Raw genomic sequence first — 23,890 nt, 5'->3', positions numbered from 1 at the left:
AAGTAATAAATAAAAAAAGAGGGGTGGACGAGAGAATCTGGGCTGGCATTGTTGCTGTTTTGCAAGGAAAGCAATTCCTTTTTCCAGAGAGGGTCAGCTCTTGAGCAATAAAGTGAGATTAGCTGATGCCATGACTCCATTTTATATAATCTCAGGTGATGTGGGATTTATTAGTTTGTTTGTTTTTCAAGCCTCAAACTGACCAGCCCTGCACCACACTCACATCCAGTTCAGCCCTTACTTAACTAGTAAGCATGCTGCACACTAACAATTGGTCTGGGTAGCAACAGGAAGTATCTACACCGAGACGTGCCTCTTGCCCAAAGCTTCCCATGGGCAGGGTCACATCATAAACTCCTTGAAAGACTTCATGTGATTCAGGTCATCAGTAACATGTCACAAGGCTTTGGGATTCTACCTTCCTTCACAGCAACCCTTTCTTCCTCATGTTTGTATAGTTTCTTGATCAGAATTCTTAAGGCATTTCACCTGAACACACAGAAGTTTTGATACCAGCACTCATGCACTGCAAATGGAGTGGGAGCCAACTACCAGCCGCTATTTTGTTCCAGCATCACTGCATTTGATGAACATAAGAAGAGGCGTACAGTGTATGCACACCAACATCTCACACCCAGCTCTTCTAAATGAGGGAAGAATGGGATGCGTCCTCTCATTCAGCAAGCTCATCCCTGATACCAATAATTCCAAGACATGCATCAAGGGGGGAGCCACCCCACAGCCATTTCACATCCGATCTGAACCCCTCTAAGATTTCTGGCACTTGGCCGTAATAGTGCCTAAAAATACTGCATTGATTTTTAAAAGTTCTCTCCAACATGAGTTAAAACAAGCCCACAATGACTTTGTTGCCCACCAAAGACAAACCACTGGTGACCCATAGGTGTATAGTACTCAGAGAAGGCAATGAGATGTTGTTTCCTTATTTATTTATTTAACACATTTATATAGCTGTCCATCTCACAAAAAGTTACTCTGGGTGGTGTATGAAGTAGGTTGTTCCTTGTTCTAAAAATCAAATTGTTCAGCTTCTATTTTATTACTCATAGTCTCCTGGGAAACTCTAAATGATCTGGAATTTGAGAATTAACAAAACATGTTTAATACTTTGTCATCCAGTTTAGAGCTCCAGATGTGTTGTATTAACTCCCATAATCTCTAGCCATGTGATCACAGGCCTTCCTAGCTAGGATCGATGAAGTCCAGTACTTTCTGGAGGGCAGTAAATGTGGAAGGCTGGATTAGAAATGGCTCTAGAATTCTGCCACTCAAAGGTTTTTGAGGGCTGTACAAAATGGCATTCCTGGCTTAAACTAAAGTCAGGGCTTTAGTCTATGACATAATGCTAAGCCATAATTAATTAATTAAGCCTCAGTCAGAAGGGCACATAGTAAGCCATACACTTAGTATACTATACAAAGCATCTGGCTTTGTATAGTATGCATGATTTATAACACCAGTCTACCTGTAATCCCCACATCTCTTTTGTAGGCTAGGCATTCATTTATTTTACACATTTCATCATGAAATGTGTAAAATAGTAAGCAAGAAAATGTACACTTAGCATGCATAGACTGTCTTAATAAAAAAAGGAGGGCTCTGAACCATCTGCCTTTAAAATCTATGTACGCAGTGGAAAAATGGTGTTTCTGGAAAAGGAGTTCCAATGTAGCTCAAAAGAAAATCTGTCACTGTGGTATAAGTCAAGATCTTAGAAATCAGGACTAATGCACTTTCCTTTCCTTTCCTTTCCTTTCCTTTCCTTTCCTTTCCTTTCCTTTCCTTTCCTTTCCTTTCCTTTCCTTTCCTTTCCTTTCCTTTCCTTTCCTTTCCTTTCCCCCCCTCCCTCCCTCCCTCCCTCCCTCCCTTCCTTCCTTCCTTCCTTCCTTCCTTCCTTCCTTCCTTCCTTCCTTCCTTCCTTCCTTCCTTCCTTCCTTCCTTTTTCTCTTTTTCTCTTTTTCTTTTTCTTTTTCCAACCCAGAATATCTCCAGGAGGAGAAGTGCAGAATCCCTGTTGTTTCTGAAAGTTGTATTTCTTCTAATGTTGCATGAAAACAAATGTTCTACCAACTGCAGGTTTACCCATCATAGCACTACAGTGAAGAGGGAAGTTGCACCTGGTGAAATGCTCCCTGCTACTTAACTCTTTAAAGCATGGGAACTTTTCTGGAATCTGCATGTGGCAATCTTTCATGCAATCTTTTTTTTATTTATTTGTTCTTGATAGACTATTTGGTGGCTTAGCTGCTTCTTCAGAGCAAATTTGCTTAACAGGATTTAGATGTCTCTTCCTCTTTTTATTTTTGGAAATATTTGTCTAATAGGAAATATATATAAAATGCTTTCTCTTCTACTTAAGCTACAACAATGTAATGCTAATCTATAAAAATAGCCAGGACGAGGCGGGGAGGAGGAGAATGCCCGACAGTTATGCTCTTCTGTAATCCCTTCTTGAGAAAATGTTCAAATAGTCATTTTGAAAAGTTGCTCTCACCCCAACCAGAGACAGCTGTTCTTCATACATACTGCAAATGTTTCTTTTAAATTCCTGAGGACACACAAGTTTTGATATGAAGCCAGGACCTCTAGAACTGGCAGAAACTAAACACACCCAGGGCCGCTGTGTTCACTGTCCCAACAAACTTTCTCCCACAACTAGAACAGTAAACCTTTTACCCTCATATCCCACACTGTGTGATTAGTCAAAGAACTCACGTCTTGTCCAAGCAAAATATATTTTGTCATTTCTTGAAAACGTTACCTTTCACAGAAGTATAGTATTTCTGATCAGCAGGGAGCAGATGTCAACACTATCTATTATTACACAATGTCAGAACCAGAAAAGGAAGGTGGGTGGTTATGTTAAGAACAACTTGAGCAATTTTCTAAAAGAGGCATCGGAGAAGTACAAAGCCAGAATGTTTTGTCTGATTTTAGCTGTGTCAGCAACCTGACCTGTCTTCCCCCCGCGACCGACCACCAGAGCAAACCTAAAGCAGCAATCAGTGACCCGCTGCCTAGTTTGTTTGTTAGCTACACTGGGAGGTTGGAATGAAATATATCGTGCACACACACACACACACACACACACATGCCTATGCATGCATGTACCCTTCCCCCCCCCCCAACGCACACAAAACCACTGTCTCTACAAAGAGAGAGAGAGAGAACAAACTTAAAATATTGGCGTGAGGGGTAAAAAAGTCCTGCTAGCTAAAGAAAACACTGAGATTTTGTATACTTCCTATTCTCACTCTGCACACTGACCCTTTCCCTACAAGATCTCTACAGAGTGGAATATAGCAAGAAGGTAGTTTGAGATCTACTACTAGAATTCTGAGTGATTTGCAGAGATTGAAAAGTATTTTAATCAACTATGTAACAACAGCAAAAAAAAAAAAAAAAAAAGTTTCTTCTCCCCCCACCTTCTCTTGATTTATAAGGGGAGCTGGTGAGGGGAGTAGAAACTAGGAGTAGACTTGTGGCTAAACTCGATTCTGAATCTGACAATCATTTCCTGGGCTGAGTGCATGCATATGCTCAGAACCACTTCTTGGTTTTAAGAATCTATCCTCACAGACACACAGACAAATAAGTCCGTATTTTGCACCTGACTACAGTTGCTGGGCCTTAGAGCTCTAGTAAAACATTAAGTCATTTCCACAGACCCCTACTCTTCTTGACCCTACTGTATAGAGAACCCCATCTCTGTGGCTGTCAGGTCAAAAATGCAATATTGAGGATGCTAGAATATCTCCAAAGGCGTGGCTTTCCATAACAAGGGTGCCACAACTGAAAAGCCTAGGGTCCCATCAAGAATGTCAAAGTCTGGAAGAGTACATAGCAGGAGAGACATCTTGACTGTAAGTGGTCAACAACAAAACTTTGAAATGGGCTGAGAGGTGAAGAGTTTCTGAGGATTCTTATAGGTTTTAATGATTTTTTAAATGTTATCTGCTATTCCACTTACTCTATATTTTAGCTGTTATCTTAAACTCGGCTGTAGTAGTATATGTTATTATATTAAATTATTGATGTTGAACTTTATTGTTTTGTAATGCTCCTCATTCTATTTTATTTGTTTTTTATTTTATTTTAAATTATTATTAATAATAATAATAATCTATTTACTCTTACAGCAGTCTACTTAAAGTTTCTGAGGCATAGAAGAGATTCTCTGATCTACATATTGAAAGGAAAACAACTTCAATAGTTATATTTGGAGTCAGAATAATACAGGGACCAAACTATTTCAGGAATCAGAAATAAAATAGCATTGGAAACATAATTCAGCATCAGCAAATGTTGCTTTTTGGCCAGTTTAGAGAGTACCCCTTCAAAAGCAGCAGCAATGTGTTGCATGAAGTATTGTCCTGGGTGTCAGATTCCAATTTATTTATTCCTAATGTACTTAAAGGCGTTACCAAAAAAAAAAAAAAAAGCATTGTTAAGGTAACAAGTATCATGAAAGTAATATAAAACAAGAAAAGGTGACAAGAATTGCCTAAAACAAACTTGTGAGTCTCTACGGCATTGCCCTTTAAAAAGGCTCTTAAGTTAAAATAAGTACCATTCAGACAAACTTAGTAACATTTTATAAAACCAGTCAGGTACTTAAAATTCTGCTTCTCCCTAAGTATGGCCTCTTGTGACACATTTCCTAACATCAAAGACGGCAAACAGAATTGTGCAGGCTTTGCAATCTGTTAGCTAATTCACTCACCAAGCAGATTATCGTCCATCTTGGGGATGAACCTACCTACCTCTCTCTCTAAAATCTGGTCATGTATTCTTCCCTGAGCATATGATATGAGACAATATATATTAATATACAAGCAAATTATTCTACCTGTTTTAAGCCACAAAATGTAGGGACCATCAGATTAAAGGCTAGTATCAGAGGTATATCAGTGACAAAGCTGCGGCAGAATAAGAAACTTTTTCTCAGTTTACCAGCAAGTTGCTATGAAATTATATAAAACTAATTGTTTTTCAGGAAAAAAAAAATCCAGCCTTCCATTTATACTGGAAAATAAAATGGACCAGTATTTGTCCCGTTCTAATTCCGTACAGATTTTTCTCAGAAGCATATGCCTTCATTTATTCCCCCCACACACAGACACAAAACTGGGTTTTTAGATCATTCATTTCCCACAGTTATTTGTTTTGCTCATGCCTGAAACAGAAACATCAAGAGATTGATAAATATCCAAATAATGATCATATTCCAGTTTCTCATCTTTAATATTGCACAGGAGAATACCCTTTTACAACTGCCCACTAAATTAAAAAAACAAAGGTTTTCAATTGCTCTGACTCAGAATTAACTTCTGGGATAACCAAATGAGTTGCCTTTTTAAAAATAAATATAATTATCTCACTTTAAAGATGGGATAATTTCATTTTTGGACTAATGATATTGTATTTGGGAAGAGATAAAACATGACCCGTTAATAGCCAAGTCATGTTTATGTCACAACAAAACGTAATTTCTCAATCAAATGGATTTTTTTTTTTAAAGTCATAATTTAAAAGGTGATATGCCTGTATGTAGTTCTAAGGGAGAAGCACGTTCTGTATGTTGGAAATGTGAACACCATGAAGGAACATTTTATCATGTTTGATGGACTTGTAAAAAAGCTAAAAAATATTGGATTCAAATACATATTTTGATACAGAGGATTTTAAAGGTTAATATTCAGTTGAAGCCAGAACTTTTCCTTTTAGGACTAATGGATAAACAGTTAGAAAAGAGCCATGGAAGATTATTTCAATAAATGATTACTGTGGCGAGATTATTATATGCATAGAGATGGAAAGATTCGACGTTACCCACTATGGAGGAATGGTTAGTGAAATTGACAAATCTTGCTGAGATGGATAAACTAACTTCTTTGATTAGAGAAAAGACACTATCTACATTTATTGGTGATTGGAAACCTCTTATGGACGTTTTGCATAAAAATGAAAAAAATGAACTTGTGATTTTTGGTTCTGATGATTAGTCAGATTATAGAAAGAAGAGTATTATGATGTAACTTTAGAGAGAGAGGTTAAAATATAGTTGTATTTAAAACTGCTGTGAAGAATATCGGAAGCCAATGCTTTGTATCTTTTTTTTCTTTCCTTTCACTTTTTTCTTTTCTTGCACTTTTTGTTTTCTCTTTGCTTTCATTCTTTTCTTCTTTTCTTCTTTATTTTATATTAGTTTGCATTAGTTTTTATCTTCTTTTTTTTAAGATATATATATATATATATACACACACACACACACACACATACATACATATATATACACACATACTATATAGTATATTAGTTAGTTAGTTTATCCATCTCAGCAAGATTTGTCAATTTCACTATATATATATATATAGTGTGTGTGTGTGTGTGTGTGTGTGTGTAGGAGAAGCACATTCTGAAGCATAATGTATTGAACACTGAGTTCCAATCAACAGCAGAGTCACAGACTACTAATAGGACTGCCTTTTTCCCTCCTATCCTGCTGTCCTGTCCCCCCCCCAGTTACGACCCTCACATCTTCTCTCATACACAGAAAGAAGGGCCTTTCTAAAACTGTACCTGCTTCTAAAAAAAGAAAGAATCCAAGTCATAAGACAACACATTTGTGGAGCCACAATCTGGAGTTGTAGCACAAAGGGATGGTCCATTCTACCAGCAGTTTCCATTCCATTGGTGGATAGAAGCAACTGGATAGAATTCATTATTACCTGCCTGTTATTATGAATTGGATTGGGGCCAGGTTCCAGTTTCAGTAGATTGAATTGGCTTCAGTCATTCACTTTGATAACATGCATTATCTGTAACAGAATTAATGATTCTGGTGTTTCCTGATGATTTTACAGGACCATTTAGCAGTATCCAACTTTCACAGATGAACTAATGATTCAATGTATTGCAAGTATTTTGAGTATTTAATGTCACATTATTACATATTTTTACAACTTACTGATTGTGAGAAGAAAGGAAAACGTTCAAGTACAATGGAAATAGTTAAGAGGGTTTGTGTTTTTTGGTTTGGTTTGTTTCTGTTTTTTTATCTAAAACTCATGTCATCAGAACTGACATGCATAAGTAAACAAACCTAAAAAAATCTGCCTTGGATTTATTTTGAATGTTCACATTAGGGCTGTCACTCAGCTAAAGAAATCATAGTTAACTGATCATATGAGCTTTATGTATGAATTAAATATGAATCAAATAGTAGTTCTAAAGATGAAGCCATTGTTCCTTCATTTTTAGAAGACCCAGTGTTATCACAATGCAGAAATGTATTTCTTCCCATGTAAGAAAAAAGGAATCTTCTGAAAATGCCAAGTATATGTAAGGGGTTATTTAAAAAAAAAAAAAGTTGAAGCACCGTTTTAATCAATTATTCTAAGTAGTTTACTGACTAAATATTGGAGGATTAGTTTCCATGAGAGATACATTTATTCTGTGACTCAGTTATGTTTAATTTCCAAGGCTAAATTACACTAGACAAGGACAGAGGATGTAAGTCAGGGTCTTCTTACACCATCTAGATCAGGATTTCTCAACCTTGGCCACTTTAAAACATGTGGACTTCAACCCCCAGAATTCCCCAACCAGAATATGCTGGCTGGGGAATTCTGGAAGTTGAGGTCCACATGTCTTAAAGTGGCCAAGGTTGAGAAACCCTGATCTAGTATATTCACAAGTAAATATGATCCCACAAGGTGGGATCCCAGGTATTCCCAGTCCCCTATCTTTGAGAACCTGAACACTACTCAAGAAAAGCTGTGGTTTGTTGCATTAAGTTTGGGGAGGTGTTCCTGCATCCTGGGATGATTTTTGTAGACAGAAATGAATTTTCGATAATATGGGGAAACGCTATATGCCACAAAGTGGTGTGGAATTTTATTTCCTGGGCATAAAAGTCAAACATCTGATCTGAATTGTTAAGTGATGGGAACTTGTCTCTACACTTTACTCTTGGGACTGGGTTTAGGGATATATTTGGGCTTAATCACTAGGAAACAAAGTAACAAAAAGCGATGCAAAAAATGAAGAAATGATGCTATCATGTTCTTTCAAAATTACTAAGTGAACTATGAAAAATTCCAGAGAAATATCTCTTTATTAAAAATTCTCTGATAATCTCATTTTTGGTGGGGTAACCTATCTGGCAGAAATAGTGCAGACATACAAAAATTACCCACCATCACGCTGAATTCTGCTGACAACATAAACACGAGTTTATCCAGAAGCATTGGAGGTTCATGCAAAACCAAATAAAAACCAAACAGAATTTTAAGCTTGTGGTCAAATCATGAAACCACAACTAAAATAGTTTGTTTATTCAGCCAAGTATTATACTGCAGCATGACTTTTCATCAAATTTATTTATTTTAGGATTATTTTCTAAGAAATTATAGCCATAAAATTAAAGAAAGTGGGGGGGGGGAACCATCCTAATGTGCCTGTACATTTGAGATGTTTTAATATATATAAATCCATTCCTTTGTCACCGTTTTTTATTGCTTATTTATCAGCTCTCCATAAAGACTCGATGATAACAGTGCTACTTGCTGGAATTTCTACATATTTTGTGTTTTGTTCAGGGCAGCTGGTTTCTTTCCTCTCAGAGGAGAAAGTATATTTATCACTCCAGGAGTGACTCAAAACAAACAGGAAATCTTCATCAGCAGACTCCTGATGCTAAGGTACTCACAAAAAGGACACCAGTCTCAGGCTGGGGAAGAGACAGATTTCGTAAATTGGGGCAGATTAGAGAGAGCTGCGACCTTATTTCAAAGATTCTGCTTTATTTGTTTTTCCTCACTAAGACGGGATACTTCCCAGGAGTACAGTAAGGCTTTTTACTTTGTTTGTGGAGAGGGGAGGGGGGGTTGATAGTTGGAGTTTGCCAGAGGAATCTGACCTGGATACCAAAGGGCCAATACTTTGGGTGAACCTCTGTGCCAAAAAGGAAACGTGAGCAGACGTGTTCAACTGGTTTCTCTCCCCACCCCCCTTTGATGCAGCTGCTCAGAGGAAAACCACTTCTTCCACCCACAAGAGTTCCCTGACCGATTACTTCATGTAAATACCAAATTAGGCCAATAAAGTTGATCGTCTTGTAGGTTTAAGGCAGGAAAAATAGCAGTTATTAAAATAAATATTACTCTGAGTCCATTATTTTTTAAAACACGACGTTGGAGGACAACAATCATTATTGTGCACTGAAACGTAATCTCCAAGGGTGCCTGGAATGTGTCTGAAGAATGGAAGTACACTGGCTGCTAAAACACACATAAATAAATGTTAATAACCCCAAGGCCAACATCTAGATCCTTATCTCTAGCATTTTACTATATGGACTTCTTTTCACACAGCTTTTTTGTTTAGTTTTCTGGTGTCTGGATACAGTTTCGGCATTCTGCGGACATCAGGAAGGGTTTGCTCATATAATACCATGCCTTGATTATAGGAAGTGAGAATGTACTTTTGCTTGCTCCAATATCAATACCCATTAATCAGGCCTAACTATCATAGTCATAGATGTACTTTTAAAAAGTACATTGCAATCCCATTTGCAATTCCCACTTAGTGTGAAGCTTCTGCTACAAGCAAGTCCCTGAGTACAAGTCTGAATGTCGGAAAGGTTGAGATTTGCTTGGCGTGACATCTGGCAGCAAGATCTATCTGCCAATACTCTAAATGCTATGGGAGGAGAGCCTGAGCTTTGAGATTCAGTAATGTCTACAGATCCACTAACCATGGATCAAGCAGCATGCCAGTGCTTTGCTCCAATGCTGGAACCAGACTGCTACCAAAAAGAACCAGTTAGTCCACACGATGAACCTATTCATTTATCTGTATTTGTTGATGTATACAGAAAGGCTCTATACACCCATCCTCTTCCCTCACTGTTGCTCTCTCATTTGTTAAGAAACAGGATGGCTGCCTAAATTTAGTCTACTACTGTCTCCTGAACTCAGTCATCATTAGCCTATTCCCATTATTTCTGAATGCTTAGAACAGCTGTAGAAGACGCACATTTTTACCAAAGCAGCTTACAATCTGATTTGTCTTTGATTCTCATTACAGGAAGTTTGACTATACAGTAATGCCATTTGGATCAGCATGCCATTCCTGAGTCTTCATGTGATTTATGAATTGTACTTTTTTATGAATGTTTGGATTCCTTTCTATTCTGTGTTTGGGCTATTTGTTCATTTACTCTGAGGATCCTGTTTTTCACACCGAACAGGTTTGGGACCATATACTTTACTCTAAACTGGAGAAACAGGCCTTTGACCTACCTGTGGGGAATTACATGCAAATTCTGTCTATGGAATCAAGGCTGCAATATTTAACAGATTAAGTGACTTAGGTAGTTGAAGTTCAACCCTTTTGGAAGGTATCAGGTGGTAGGAGGCTGAGCAATTCATTAATCAAATAAAACTCAACTAATACTTCTTCAACTGAGATGACAGCCTTAATAAAAATTTAAAAAAAACAATTTTATGGAGGTGAAAAACAAAGGCAATGGAAATAGAAAAAATTGTATTGGTCCCTTTGGTAACTAGAGGGCTTCAAAACAAATAGAAAAGATTACTTATCCCAAACAGATAGAAGGCAAATCAGTGACAAATGGGAAAAATTTAGATTGGAAAAGCAAAAATGAATGTAAATATGAGTGTGGCCCTTAAGATGCTGTCCCAAATAGTCTGACTTCACATGGCAGCATACTGTCTCCTAGACCCAAGCAATCCAATATGTTGAGGGGTTTATGGTTTCATTATCCACTGCCTTGTGAGAGAAATGTAGGGATAGGCATCTCTCTCTCCCCAGTCAATGCAGAGAGTAAGGAAGATGACTTTGATGGAGATATGCAAGCTCTGTTACCAAGGCAACAAGAGGTAAAACATTTTTTAAGTCCAGAACATTCAGATAACATTCAGAAGCAGTTCAGACAAACACCTCCCTAATTCACTGAACGAGGAGGAGGAGGAGGAGGAACACAATCAGGCTTGCAAGATTCTGTTATTATAGCCAATCTCAACAAAAGTAGTTGTAGCTTTCCCGTGGAGTTGATGTGATGGTCTGGTTTACCTAGTGGGGCTGACAGTCCATAAGGCAACAATTTCCCTCTCTGCACCACTGCAGCCTCCAATTCTCAATGTTTCTGTTTCAGGTTCTGGGTTCTTTGGAGGAAGGTGAAACTGTTCTGCCATGGTCACATTCCACAACCACTTTCAGTAGTAACCTTGTTGGTTCTGCCCTGGTTGCTTCTTCCTTATGGGGCTCAAAGCCCAAAACATCTTGGCTAAAGCAACACAATAGCAATAGCAAAGATAGATAATAAGAACCACTGTCACTAACTCAAGGGATCCCGGAGCTATCCAGCTCCGGTGTTCAAGCTGGCCACCTAGCAGGACTAAGGGAAAAAATGGCATGTCCCAAGATGGGCTTTTTAGATTGGATTAGTCTTCCTTCCCCAATCCAGGACAGTTTGCAGGTATGTCCATGTAACCCACAGGAGCTTTCACCAATCTCTGCAGATGGCCAGTCTTAGAGGCCAGCAGACAGCTCAGAGAGGGATTGAAGGTAATTCCCCCTTGCAAATTCGTAACCTCAGACTGTATAAAGGTTATTATATAATAACCTTAAAATCCTGTCCCAGCCACCCTGGAATTGTGTCTTAAGGAGTTTGAGGGATTTGCAGAAAGTATCTAGTTTTAATAGTGGCTTCCAAAGGGTTCTTTTAATATGTTTTGGATCAGAAAAGCATCATCCTTCGTGGTTTATCTTCTTTCTTTTTTCCTAACCAGAAAGACCTGGAAAAGGAGTTCTGGATATTTAACAGTATTTTCTGCCTATTGGTTTTTGGAGACAGCCCTTCATTTTTAGTCTCCTCTCCCACCAGTTCCTTCTTCATTTCCTCAAATATAACTAGCTTTCTTTCTTTCTTTCTTTCTTTCTTTCTTTCTTTCTTTCTTTCTTTCTTTCTTTCTTTTTCTAAGTACTCTGCTCTTTGGTACACTTAAGCATTTACCTTTTTTAAAAAAACAAACATTAAATCAGTATTTTAAAATTACAAAATGCTCCAAGATCAATTTTTTGGCCCAAAACTTTTGCCTCTCCCTAAACACACTAAAAGTTGGATGCTCTTTTAAAAATAATAATAATAATAAAAAAGTTTTACAGCAGAGATTTCATTTAGCAACACAGAACGGTGCATTTTGCCTTTCATGCTGAAAGATCACGCAGGCTTTTTGCTTGCTATCCTTAGCATTAAGATTGGACCATACTGAGTGTAGCAGACCAAAGTGAGGGAAAGGGATGTCAGAACTAGACATACCCTAGATATTCCCATCTGTCCTCTAACAGTAGGGAATGGTTAACGAGGAAAAGAAGGAATTGCTGCCACTTTGTTCTCAGCTTCTGCCCCAGCCCTGAAGACGATACATTGTAATTCCATTTTTCCTTTAAATGAATCAAAACTATAAATGAAATACAGTACTTGGTTGTCTATCTAGGTCATTATTGTTTAAGTCCAAATAGATAATAAGATACTAAACAGCGTTTATTAATAGCCGTGGAAGGAAAGATTTTGGCTTTAACATGTTCTTTCCCTTGTGAAAGCTTATTTTTAAAAGGGGACACTTACATGTAGAAATCTTTTGCTCTATGTATATGCACCAGGAAGCTGAAGTTGGTATTTCATAAGAAGATGCTCATTTATATAATTTTCACGCACATTCATTTGCATGCAAGTTACACTCTCCACTTAAAAATGGTACATTCTTTAGAATTAAAACAGCCTCCCAAGCACTCTTTTTCTACTCGGCTTAGTGATTACAGAAAACCCACAGTGCCAGCTTGAGACTGGCAAGGCAACTAACATTGCACACAAAATCAACAAAGACGATTGCTTTATAAAGGAATACTACTGCTACTTGGAATATCAAGAACATTTCAAAAGTGAGGGAAAAACATTTCACCACTCCCCTGACCGCATTCATTGTTCCTAAATTGATCAAAAGGTCAATTCTTTCCCCCTCTTGTTCTCTGTTTTGTCTTTCATCAGTGGAAGCAAGAAAGGAGAAAGGATCTTCATAATCACATGAACCTTAGCCCAACATTCACAATAATAAAATCAGTATAGTAAACTATATGTCATCAACAGGCATGACTCTGTATTTACAGAGCGTAAGAGAATACCTCTGTATCCCACCAGTTTGCAATCTATAATTCAACACAGCAGAGAGCAGACCAGAAGGGCTGGGAAGAGGAGGTGACATGCAGACAGAAAGAATATGTATTATTTCAGTTAAATCTGTTTAAACTACAATCCTATGGCTCCTGGGAGATTTTACTGCTTCCTCCTTCCTCTGATTTATTTTCTTCCTCTTTTTCCCTGGCCCATCATGTTTTCTATTCTCCCACTCTGGTGAATTTTAATATATGTGGTTATTACCATTTTCTTTATTAAAAAATATATGTGTGTGTGTTTATGTGTCTCTTCCTTGACTCAGTCACACATGCTCTGGTGTTATGTAGTCTTGGCTATTGCAATGCAGTCTGCATGGGGCTGCCTTTAAAAGGAGTTAAGAAACTTCAGACAGAGTTTCTCACATCTTGCAGTCATTCCCAATTCATTCCCAGAGTGAAGTTCTGAGTCTTAATCATAAAAGTTTGGGGTCAGATTATTTGAATGACCACAAGCATCTCTGCTAACTTCTCTGTGCAATACATTCAATCTCAGCAGCTGTGTTCTCCAGCTTACAGTCAAGACCCATCAGATGGACCTTCTTCTTAGGGAGATCTGCATGCCCTACACTGGACTGACCTTAAAGTGGATTTTAAAGACTTTCATCTTTCGGTCTGCTTTTTGCTGAGGTATTAGGAACTATGTTTTAATTGCTGTTACCAATTACAGGAAAAAGGAACTAGTTTTATGCATTGCCTTAGCCCAGGGATTCCCACACCCCACCCCACCCCACTTCCCCCTCCCTTTTTTTTTTGGGTTAGTGAATACATATGGAATTTTGGGAGGGCTGTTATGGTGGGTATGGCCAGCGAGAATACACGTATGAGAGCCTAGTCAGAGCACACCTTTAGTTTCCAGAATGCTATTTAGTTCCTCAGCTTACCTCTGAGGTAGGGGATGGCCAAACAAAGCCTTGGGTTGCCGCCCCCTATCCTCTCTATTTTCTAAGAATGCCTGCAGGGTATATATTGGGCTGAGAAGCGTTCTTGAAAATAAATGTGCCACCTGACTACCTTTCACAGATGGATTTTCATATGGAGCTATACCTGGCATCTGGCTGCCTTTCATCACCCTATCATCACCACATTCTCAAAAATAACTACAGGAACAGCATTGCTGCAGAGAGACAGTGACGTAACTCATTGTCATCATGAAGAAATGCATATGGGCTGATAATGATACATGTCCTGAGCCAATAACAGAAGCTGCAGCCTTCAGAAGACAATTTCAATTTGCCTTTCAATGACTGGCAACAGAATTATTGCAGGAGGATAAAGGATTTTTGTTTCCATAAGCCTAATCACTCTTCTCAATATCCAGGTTTAGCATATGCTCTTACTCTGTCTATTCTTAGAGCTTCCTATAGAAACTCATTGGTATTATAGGACCTGCAACACCAGTACCACTTTTCCACAGAGCAAATGTAGTCTAAATCTGTTTCAGTGCCATTCTTCTGTAATATGCTGTGCTTGATCCATGGAATTCAACATTCTCAAAAGCCCCAGAGAAACAGAAGTACAAATACTTTTAAAAGAAAATAAGTACGGGCACTTAGCTAGCAAACTTGCTTCAGAAATCAGAGCAAGACAGGCTCTGAATAGTTTAAAAAAATATATCAGTTAGCTAAGTGTCTTTGGTAATATGTAATGACAGTAGTGCCCTTGGGGCAGGACTTTAGGGCAGAAGTCCAGGGCCTCCTCAGCAAAATGACTTGAGTGTATTCCTAAATATAATAATGCTGGTTTGTCATATTAAGAAAAAAGTGAAGTAATTCTCAGGACCCATCAGATGAAGAAATGGACTATCAGTCCACAGATCCCAGAGTTTTGAAGTATCCAACTGCACCACTGCAGAACAGGGAATGAAACAATCTAAGAAGAATCCTTGGTGTGTGGGAAGGGAAATGCGTCAGGTATACAACAAACAGAGCCTTTAATTTAACCCAGTGTTTTTCAAACTTGGCAACTTTAAGTTGTGTAGACTTCAACTCCTAGAATCCCCTAGCCAGCATGCTGGCTGGGGAGTTCTGGGAGTTGAAGTCCACACATCTTAAAGTTGCCAAGTTTGAAAAACACTGATTTAACCTGTGAAAAGTTGGAAAATGTGTGTTCAGCAATTTTCTGATCTTTTGATTACCTTTCAGCAGCAGTGAGGCACAAACCACAGACACAAACTATGGAAATCAAAGTTACAAGATAGTATTTTAATGTACATTGGTTCTGTGTTTTACAGAACCAATATTTTAAAGGAACGTTGTCAATTTGTAACCTGTCAATCTTTATCAGAGTTTGAAGGAACATTCTCCCTAAAATAAATAGTTGGCTTTAAGCATAGTTAGATCACTTTCTTTAAGCGGCTGTAAAATTTGGCATCTAGAAATCTACTAGAAGACCTGTCAGATTGACCAATATGGAATACAGCATCTACAGGGATATTCTACAATCATGTATTCTTCATCTTTAAGTGTAATGACTGACAGTAAAGAATGAATATGTATAAAATACCTACATAAACTACAAGTGTTACAAACATCACTGGAGTCAACAGCTTATAGTTTCTGAAACCTGAAAGGAGTATAGGACCCCTAAATGCCAAGGGTTGGCATTGAGCCATGACTGCATCAGCTTCAAAGTCTCCTTGAATGTGGAAAATTGGTATTCAGCCACCTGGATTCATTATTTTTAGCCTATTGTGATTTTTCTTTGAACCACCTACAGTAGACAAGCATAAAATGCCCCTCCCTATTTATATTTGAACTCTCCTACAATAGGCATCCATTCTGACTGGTCCTTAGGGATTGTGCATTATAATACTCTGGCCTAGCCTACAGGAACCTACAGACTCCGAAGAGTCTTAGGGTCATGCATAAGCATTTGGCTGTGAGGCCTTCTGAGTAATAAGCAATATTTCAGGAGAGTGTAAATGAGTTTATGCCAAAGCAATGGTTCATTCCATAGGCCAAACTGAATGCCATAGGGAGAAGCCTGGACATATTTCCTTGCAATGTATAATTTGGGGCACAGGTTAATAGGTTGATTCACTCATTCATACTGATCTTTAATCTGGCTTTTTCCCTATATATCTGCTGACTCTTTAGAATAAAGCTCTAATTATTAGGCCAAATTTTAAATAGACATTAATGAAATCTACAAACACTTCCTCCAGTTTTAGCCAAATCCAATTGTCCCTTTGAGGAAAGTTAGATATTAGACTTAATGTATTTATTTTAAATATATATATATATACCAACCCAATTGCATGACTGGACAATTCACAAGAATCTCAAAGTACAATCTCAGTAGAATAATAAACATAATAGATGTTTATTAAATGACTCCATCATGAACTTATGGGATGCAAATCATTTTCTTTCACTTACTTAAAAATATGGTGAACTAGCCCTGCTGGTTACACACTAACAAAATAATGCTGAGGATCATCAACACAGATTAGAGCCCTACATGGAAAGGGAGATGCCAGATGTTCAAGCTGGCTTTAGAAAAGGCTGAGGAACATAAGATATTATTGCTGATGCATGCTGGATAACTGAGACTGCCAAAGAATGCCAGAAAGAAGTCAGTATGTGGTTCATTTATTATAGAAAGGCCTTCAGTTCTATCAATCATGTTTGCAGTGGAATGTGCTTTGAAAATGGGGATCCCAGAACACCTCATTGTCATCATGAGAAACCTATACACAGATCAAAAAGCCACAGTACCAACAGAACATGGCAAAACAGACTGGCTCCAAGTTAGCACAAGGGTGAGAGAAGGATATATACTCTCCCCTTCTTTATTTAACCTATATGTAGAATATGTATTGAGAGAAGCTTGACTGGAAGAAGATGAGTGTAGTTTTAAAACAGGAGGAAGAAACATCAATAAACTGTGCTATGCTGATGACACAATTCTGTTAACTGAAAATGCAAAGGATCTGCAAGCTCTGCTAATGAAAGTCAAAGAGTACAGTGGAAAAAATGGGACTAAGATTAAATATAAAGAAAACCAACAAGTATAGCAAGCAATCGGAAGATTAACAGTGAAGATATTTAAGTAGTGGAGAACTTCTGCCTGTTAGGATCAGCTATCAACAGTAAAAGAACCAGCAGTCAAAAAATATACCATAGTCTAGCCCTTGGTACAGTAGCAATATAAATATCTTGCAAAAAATATTCATATGCCAGGATGTATCTATACCTGCAAAGATCAGAATCGTGCAAGCAATGGTTTTTCCTATGACATTCTATGGAAGCAAAAGTTGGACTTTGAAGAAGCAGGATAGAAAAATTATTGAAGTTTTCAAATGCTTGTGTTGGAGAAAGCTCCTGACAATATAATGAACAGCCAAGAAAATGGATCATGAAACAAATCAATCCAGAGTTCTCACTCAAGGCACCAATCACTAGGCTCAAATTATCATACTCTGGACACATTATACAAAGACCTAGCTCTCTGGAAAGTCTACAACATTGGGAAAGTGGAAGAAAGGAAAGAAAAAGAATGATCAGTATCAAGGTGAATGGACATTATTACAATTGGTGCACTGTTGGAAGATCTGAAGGACCAGATTGGGAACAGATCCTTCTGGAGAATATCTATCTATGTGGTCGCTAAGAGTTGACATCAACTTGATGGCACATAATTAGTCAGTCAGCCCTGTTGCATATGAACTCCTTCCCATATTCTGCTAAAGAAGGCCTTGTACTTTGGCCCCATCTTTCTCCTCTGAGGGCATCACTTACCAGATGAATTGAAAGTGGAACTTTCTGCACATATCACATATTTTCTACTGCTGAGCAATCGCCCATCTTAAGAGGCTAATCTAATCCATTAAATTGATTTCTCAACTCTGACTGGCAATACCACCAATCCAAATGTGTTATTTCAAACAACGTTGATAATTTTTAATATATTAGTTTAACATCCCTCTCATGTCCAGCTCTGTGGCCTTATTATGGCAGGAGAATGTTCCTGGGAGGGATGAGTGAGGAATGCCAAGAGTATCAGTAAGGTCATCTGAGCTGCCAGCTAAAGAAAGCAGGCGCCTACATTGGGTAGCAGCAATATAGGAAGGTGCTGCAGGCATCCACTTTAATGACAATGGCAGAAGCATTATTTCATACTGTGTGGAAGAAGGCAATGGTAAACCTCTCCTGTATTTTACCAAGAAAACCACATGGACAGGCAAGATAAAATGATTGACAATACAGTCCCTGATGATGGGCCTCTCAGGTCAGATGGCACTCAACGTTCTATAGAAGAATAGTTGAGGATTTTTAGAGGTACTAATAATCAGAAGCCTGGTAACACCTTTTCTCACTAACACATTTTATTAAAAGGCTTATGATGGTTATCTAACTTTATGCTCCAACATTAATACAGAAGAAGAGGAGATTGACGAATGTTATGGTCAAGCTCAATCTGAAATCGACAGAACATGCAAGCAAGATGTGCTGCTTGTAGTTGGAAACTAGAATTCCAAAGTTAGAAATAGTAAGCAGTAAAACATAGTTGGACTGTATGGCCCACTAACAATAATAAAGCAGGAGAACAACTTAACAGTTTTTGCCAACCCAACGATTCCTTCATTGCTAATACAATCTTCCAACAATAAAAACAAACCCTATGTACATGGACATCACCAGATGGAGTACATAGAAATCAAATTGACTATATTTTTGGTAGAAAGAGATGGAAGAGCTCAGTTATAACAGCAAAATGTGGCCAGGGGATGATTATGGAAGAGATCAGTCTATGGAAGTGAAAGTAGGATTTTGAAAAAGCAGAATAGAAAAAAGTATTGATGCTTTTGAATGTTGATGTTGGAGAAGACTCCTGACAATACCATGGATAGCCAAGAAAACATACAAATGGATCATAGAACAAATTCAGTTCAGAATTCTTACTCAAGGCACGGATGACCAAGCTCAAATTATCATATTTTGGACATCTTATGTGAAGTCCCAGTTCCTTTCATAAGTCCATAATGCTGGGAAAGGCAGAAGGGAAAAGAACAAAAGACGACCAGCAAGATGATGCACTAGATTACAGCAGCAATGGGGGCACCATTAGAAGATCTGAAGGACCAGGTTGGGGACAGATCATCCTGGATAAGGTCTGTCTATTTTGTTGCTAAGAGTCAACACAGACTTGATGGCACATAATCAGTCAGATTAGTATCATGATATTAATACCTAGAAGCAAATCCAGTTAGATAATAATCTTTGATTTTTTAAAATCAAATCAACCAACAAATGCACTTCCCCACTTTGTCAACTATACAAACAAGGATTTAGATTTATTTCAACAAAGCCATTCCATATTTTGAACTAATATGCAAACCTAAATGTGGTTAATTCTTTGAAACTGAATTTTGCAGTGACTTCATTCAAAAATGTGTATTTCATCAAAAACAATATGTATAAATGCACGGTAATAAAAAGAAGTTTGGAAAATGTTAATATTAGGCAAAATTGTAGACAAGAATGTGTAAATTAATTAAAACAAGTGTGTATGAAAATACCTATCTGTTTGCTTTTTTAACTTTTTTTTTTCCCAGAAAGAAAAATCCCCTCACACTGATTAGGAATGGAGCAAATTGAATGAGATACTGAAAGTTGCTAGAATTGACAGATTTGTCCATTCCCAGCAGTAGCATTACACAATCAAAAGAAAAGCATCCAACATCTCCAAATAAATTAAGATACTTTGTGTATTGCTCAGAGGTTGGATAATTAGTATTGTTAAAGTACTAAAAGATGCAGATTGCCCTCTGGCAGAATGGTAGGATATAAATTCAAATAATGCTGTTGTGGCTGTGGGTGGGGGATGTCAAATCTTTTGTTCTGCAAATAACGTACAACTCTTTTGAATATCAGTATTAACCATAAGTGCAGGTTTGGCTACTTCAGAACTCCAGTGTCATAATGTTCTGTTGGTTTACATAAGATTTTAGAAGTCTCAGACAAATACAGGAAGACTTATACAAACAATGTGGTGAAAAGCACACACACACCCCATGGGTTAGTATTATGTCACAGCCTGCAAAAGGCAGGAAAAAAATATCATGCTTATGTTTCCAAGCCTACCTATCACAGAAGTGTGTGCGTGTATACACAATACACACACACACACACATTCATATACACACATATTTAGTAGTAGTAGTAGTATCAGCCCAAATCAATCCACTCAGGATGAAGGCCTTTTCATTCCTGGTTAATGTATAGCCTTCCCAACACTTCAGCACTTTTGCGGTGACAGACGTCAATCCTGCAGCTGTAGAAAGTGATCATAGGATAAGGGAGGCTTACAGGAATCTTGCAATCATGGATAGCCCTGCAGTAGGAAGAAGCCAGATGATTTCTTTTGAAAAGGAAGGGGTGATATGTGTATCTCACTGTTGCAAAAGAAAAGTGCTATTCTTCTGTGACAGAAAAGGCTGTTGTCACTGCTGAATAACTTTCGCCTTGCATTTGTTTTCTATTTAAAAAGTTGTGTGTATAGGGGTAGAACAGGTAGCTAAGCATTCATCTTTTGTTGGATAAAATCATCGCTATCACCATCAATCATCATTCAGCTGTAGAAGGCTGCAGGTTCAGCATCTCCAAAATCTGAAGGAGCTGCTAGCCGGCAGATTGAACAATAGTGACCTTGATGAGTTAATAGTCTGACCCTAAGCATCTTTCTTGGTGCTCTCTGGACTGCATGCCCACCTGATGTATTGTTTCGTGGTGACCTGTGTTACTCTGGCAGTCACTTGGGGAATGGGCAAGCCTGCCCTGTGGCAGCCATAGCTCTCACAACACACTTTCAACATTCTTCATGTGCCCTCTAACCAAAAGGAGAGGATCTCCTGATCTAACCTCTTATAGGGAGCTGTGTGGAAATGTGTACAATTTTAAGGGTTGCAGCATTTTAAGAAAACATGTGAGGTCTTATCAGTGATGCTTCTTGATACAACCAATACTGTTTCAGGGAAGCCTGTTTCATTAATAGACTTCCTCACCAATGCATTGCTTTGGCTTCAACAAAAATGTTTAGATTTTAAAGGCATTTCCTGGGCAGTATGGAAACCTGGAAAACCAGGTTGAGTAGTGAAAACAGTTGGCGGGAGGCAGGGGAAAGGAATGTATTCCTCAGGAGAACCAGTGTGGTTTCCTGCCTCTGAAAACACATGATTTGTACAAGTCTTCAATGGTAAAACCACTGTATGTGATAGCTTCTTCCTGGCAAAATACATAAACAGAAGGGGAAACTGAGGCATCTCTATAGCACTAGACCAAACAACTTCTCATTATAGAAGTCTACCCAAAAGTAAACTATTTTTTTTCTCACATATGCAATTAAGTTCCTTATGATGCCATTTTCAAGAAGTGAATCATGTATGTGGCAAGTTTCAAATGTGTTTTTCAAAGATACATCTTTTACACATTTCTTTGCCTATTCTTGAGGTCATGTGCTTCTTCTTTTCCATGTGGTTCAGAATAATCCTCATACTTGCAAAGCAACATTTTCCTATTCATATCTAATATTACTATGTAAGATTTTGGTAAAGTTTATGATAAGTGTCAAGAATGCTAGTAACACCTAAACATTAATGGAATCTACAGTCTCTAACCTGAATTGATCCAAGTATTGTTACTGTTCCAAGAACTATACACACACTTTAATTCCCATTTTGCAGAATTGAGGATACTATTCTTAGATATACTTCTAATGGTCCACCTGCTCATGGCAATCATCCTGTATTTCTAACAGCTCCCCAATGGCTGGTTGGGGGAATCACCCGTTGAATTTACCAGCTTACTCCTGAAGGGATCCAAAGGGAGGATGGGGAATGATAACCTTATTGGCTGTTTTTGGTAACACAGAAAGGGGGTTGCAGCCCACAACCCCAGGTTGCATGCATTCAGAATTCCAGGTGACCACAACTTCTTGTCCACTCCTTTCTTGGCTGCACTATCACTGTCGCAGCTGTTGTACTTTTGAGTTCTTAAAAGACCCTGTAACTACAAAGCCCAGGGAATATAAAATCCTCTCACTGCTGAAGCCTGACTGTTTGGTTTTAGGACTCTATGATGCAGAAGTCTGCATCTGCATTAAGACTCAACGATTCAAGACCTTCCAGAAAATCCACCAAGATACTGGTGAGGGAATAAGGGGCCAGCAAGTTGTGGGGGGTGCAGGGTAAAACTTGAGCTTTCTCTCATAAACAACCTCAAATGGGGATTATTCATCAGAGAAAGAGAACTTTTCTATATGCATCTGTGTGGATTCATGCCTGTGTTGCTATCTTCATCTAGAATCACATGGTCTGGGACTGTCTACTTTGGATACAGAAATATTGCACAGAAGAATTATCTACTCTTTTTCCCACACTCTCAACTGTGCACTGCTCCATAAAATTGGGGATGCAAAAAGCTGCTGGCTGGATTAACATGGTGTTGGCATCATTTTAAAAAAAATAAATAAATAAAAAGAGTGATAGATGGAAAGAATAGGAAAACACAGAAGAGGTAAAGTGAGAGTCTTACCCAGGAGAGGAGCTTTATTTCATACATTAGATTTCTGAAGGACGAGTAACCCATTTATTTCATGTTGATACTCTTATCCCAAATATGTCTGAATTAGGACCAAATGATTTAAACAGTTGGCCTTCAAATAAACATGCACAGGATCATAACCTCATTTTAATTTCCAGATGCACATCCAGATGTGACAGTACACATATGAAAAAGTTCTGAAGTATTCACAGAGGTCCAGCAGTGGAAGCAGGTTACTGGTTAGGGGCAGGCCTCCTCCACCCTTTTCCTTCTCTACTACTTACACATTCAAGCCATCAACTTTTAACAAACCCAAATCAGTGCCATTCAAATCTGTATCACTGGGAAAAACCTTCAGGTTTTCCACTCTATCCCTTGTCTCCAAATCAGGGGAAGCTTTAATGACTGATTGCTACCTGTCAAGAGCATTTCTGAAGGCAATTCACCCACAAAAAGAAGCAGTAATTTTCAATGTTTCTGCTAGACTTTGGGCTGCTTACAGAAGGATTGAAAATCTGGGGCTGGCAAGGGAAATCTTGGAAAGAAGATGGAGCTTTTTCCAGGTCTCTGGGTTACAGGATATATGCCAGGAGTTGAAAATCAGGAGACCTTCTGGGTTCTTCAGCACTGGAGGCTCCAACTACTGCATGTTGATTACTGGTTCCCCAACATCTCAAGTGTGTGCGTTAAGGAAGCAAAAGCTTATTGCTTTTGCCTGAAAAAGGTGACTATTTTCCATTGCATGGAAACTGAGGTTCAGTGAGATACAGAACTTCGCACAAAACAAAGTTGCTTAAATTGTATCACACACTAGGGCAAGAAGGATTAATATGGTCCCTTCTTTCCTCTATCCTATCCCCCATAAATTAAAATGAAAAAAAGGGACCATCCTGGTACAATTCTGATTACTTTCGTAATCTAAAGTTGGAGGAGTTCATTTTGTAGTATTGCTGGAATTCATATAATCTTCTACTGATTTCAGAAGAGATTCACAGTTTAAAAATACCCAGGCACAGAGACTCAAAACTGCCCAGGAGGAAGAAAAAAAAATGAAATCCTTCTGT

Source organism: Python bivittatus, unplaced genomic scaffold (genome assembly GCF_059951505.1).
Source record: "Python bivittatus isolate LINGU-HERP-01145 unplaced genomic scaffold, Pbiv_v1 ctg000480_np1212, whole genome shotgun sequence".
Taxonomy (NCBI): Eukaryota; Metazoa; Chordata; class Lepidosauria; order Squamata; family Pythonidae; genus Python; species Python bivittatus.
This window is presented reverse-complemented; position numbering follows the sequence as displayed.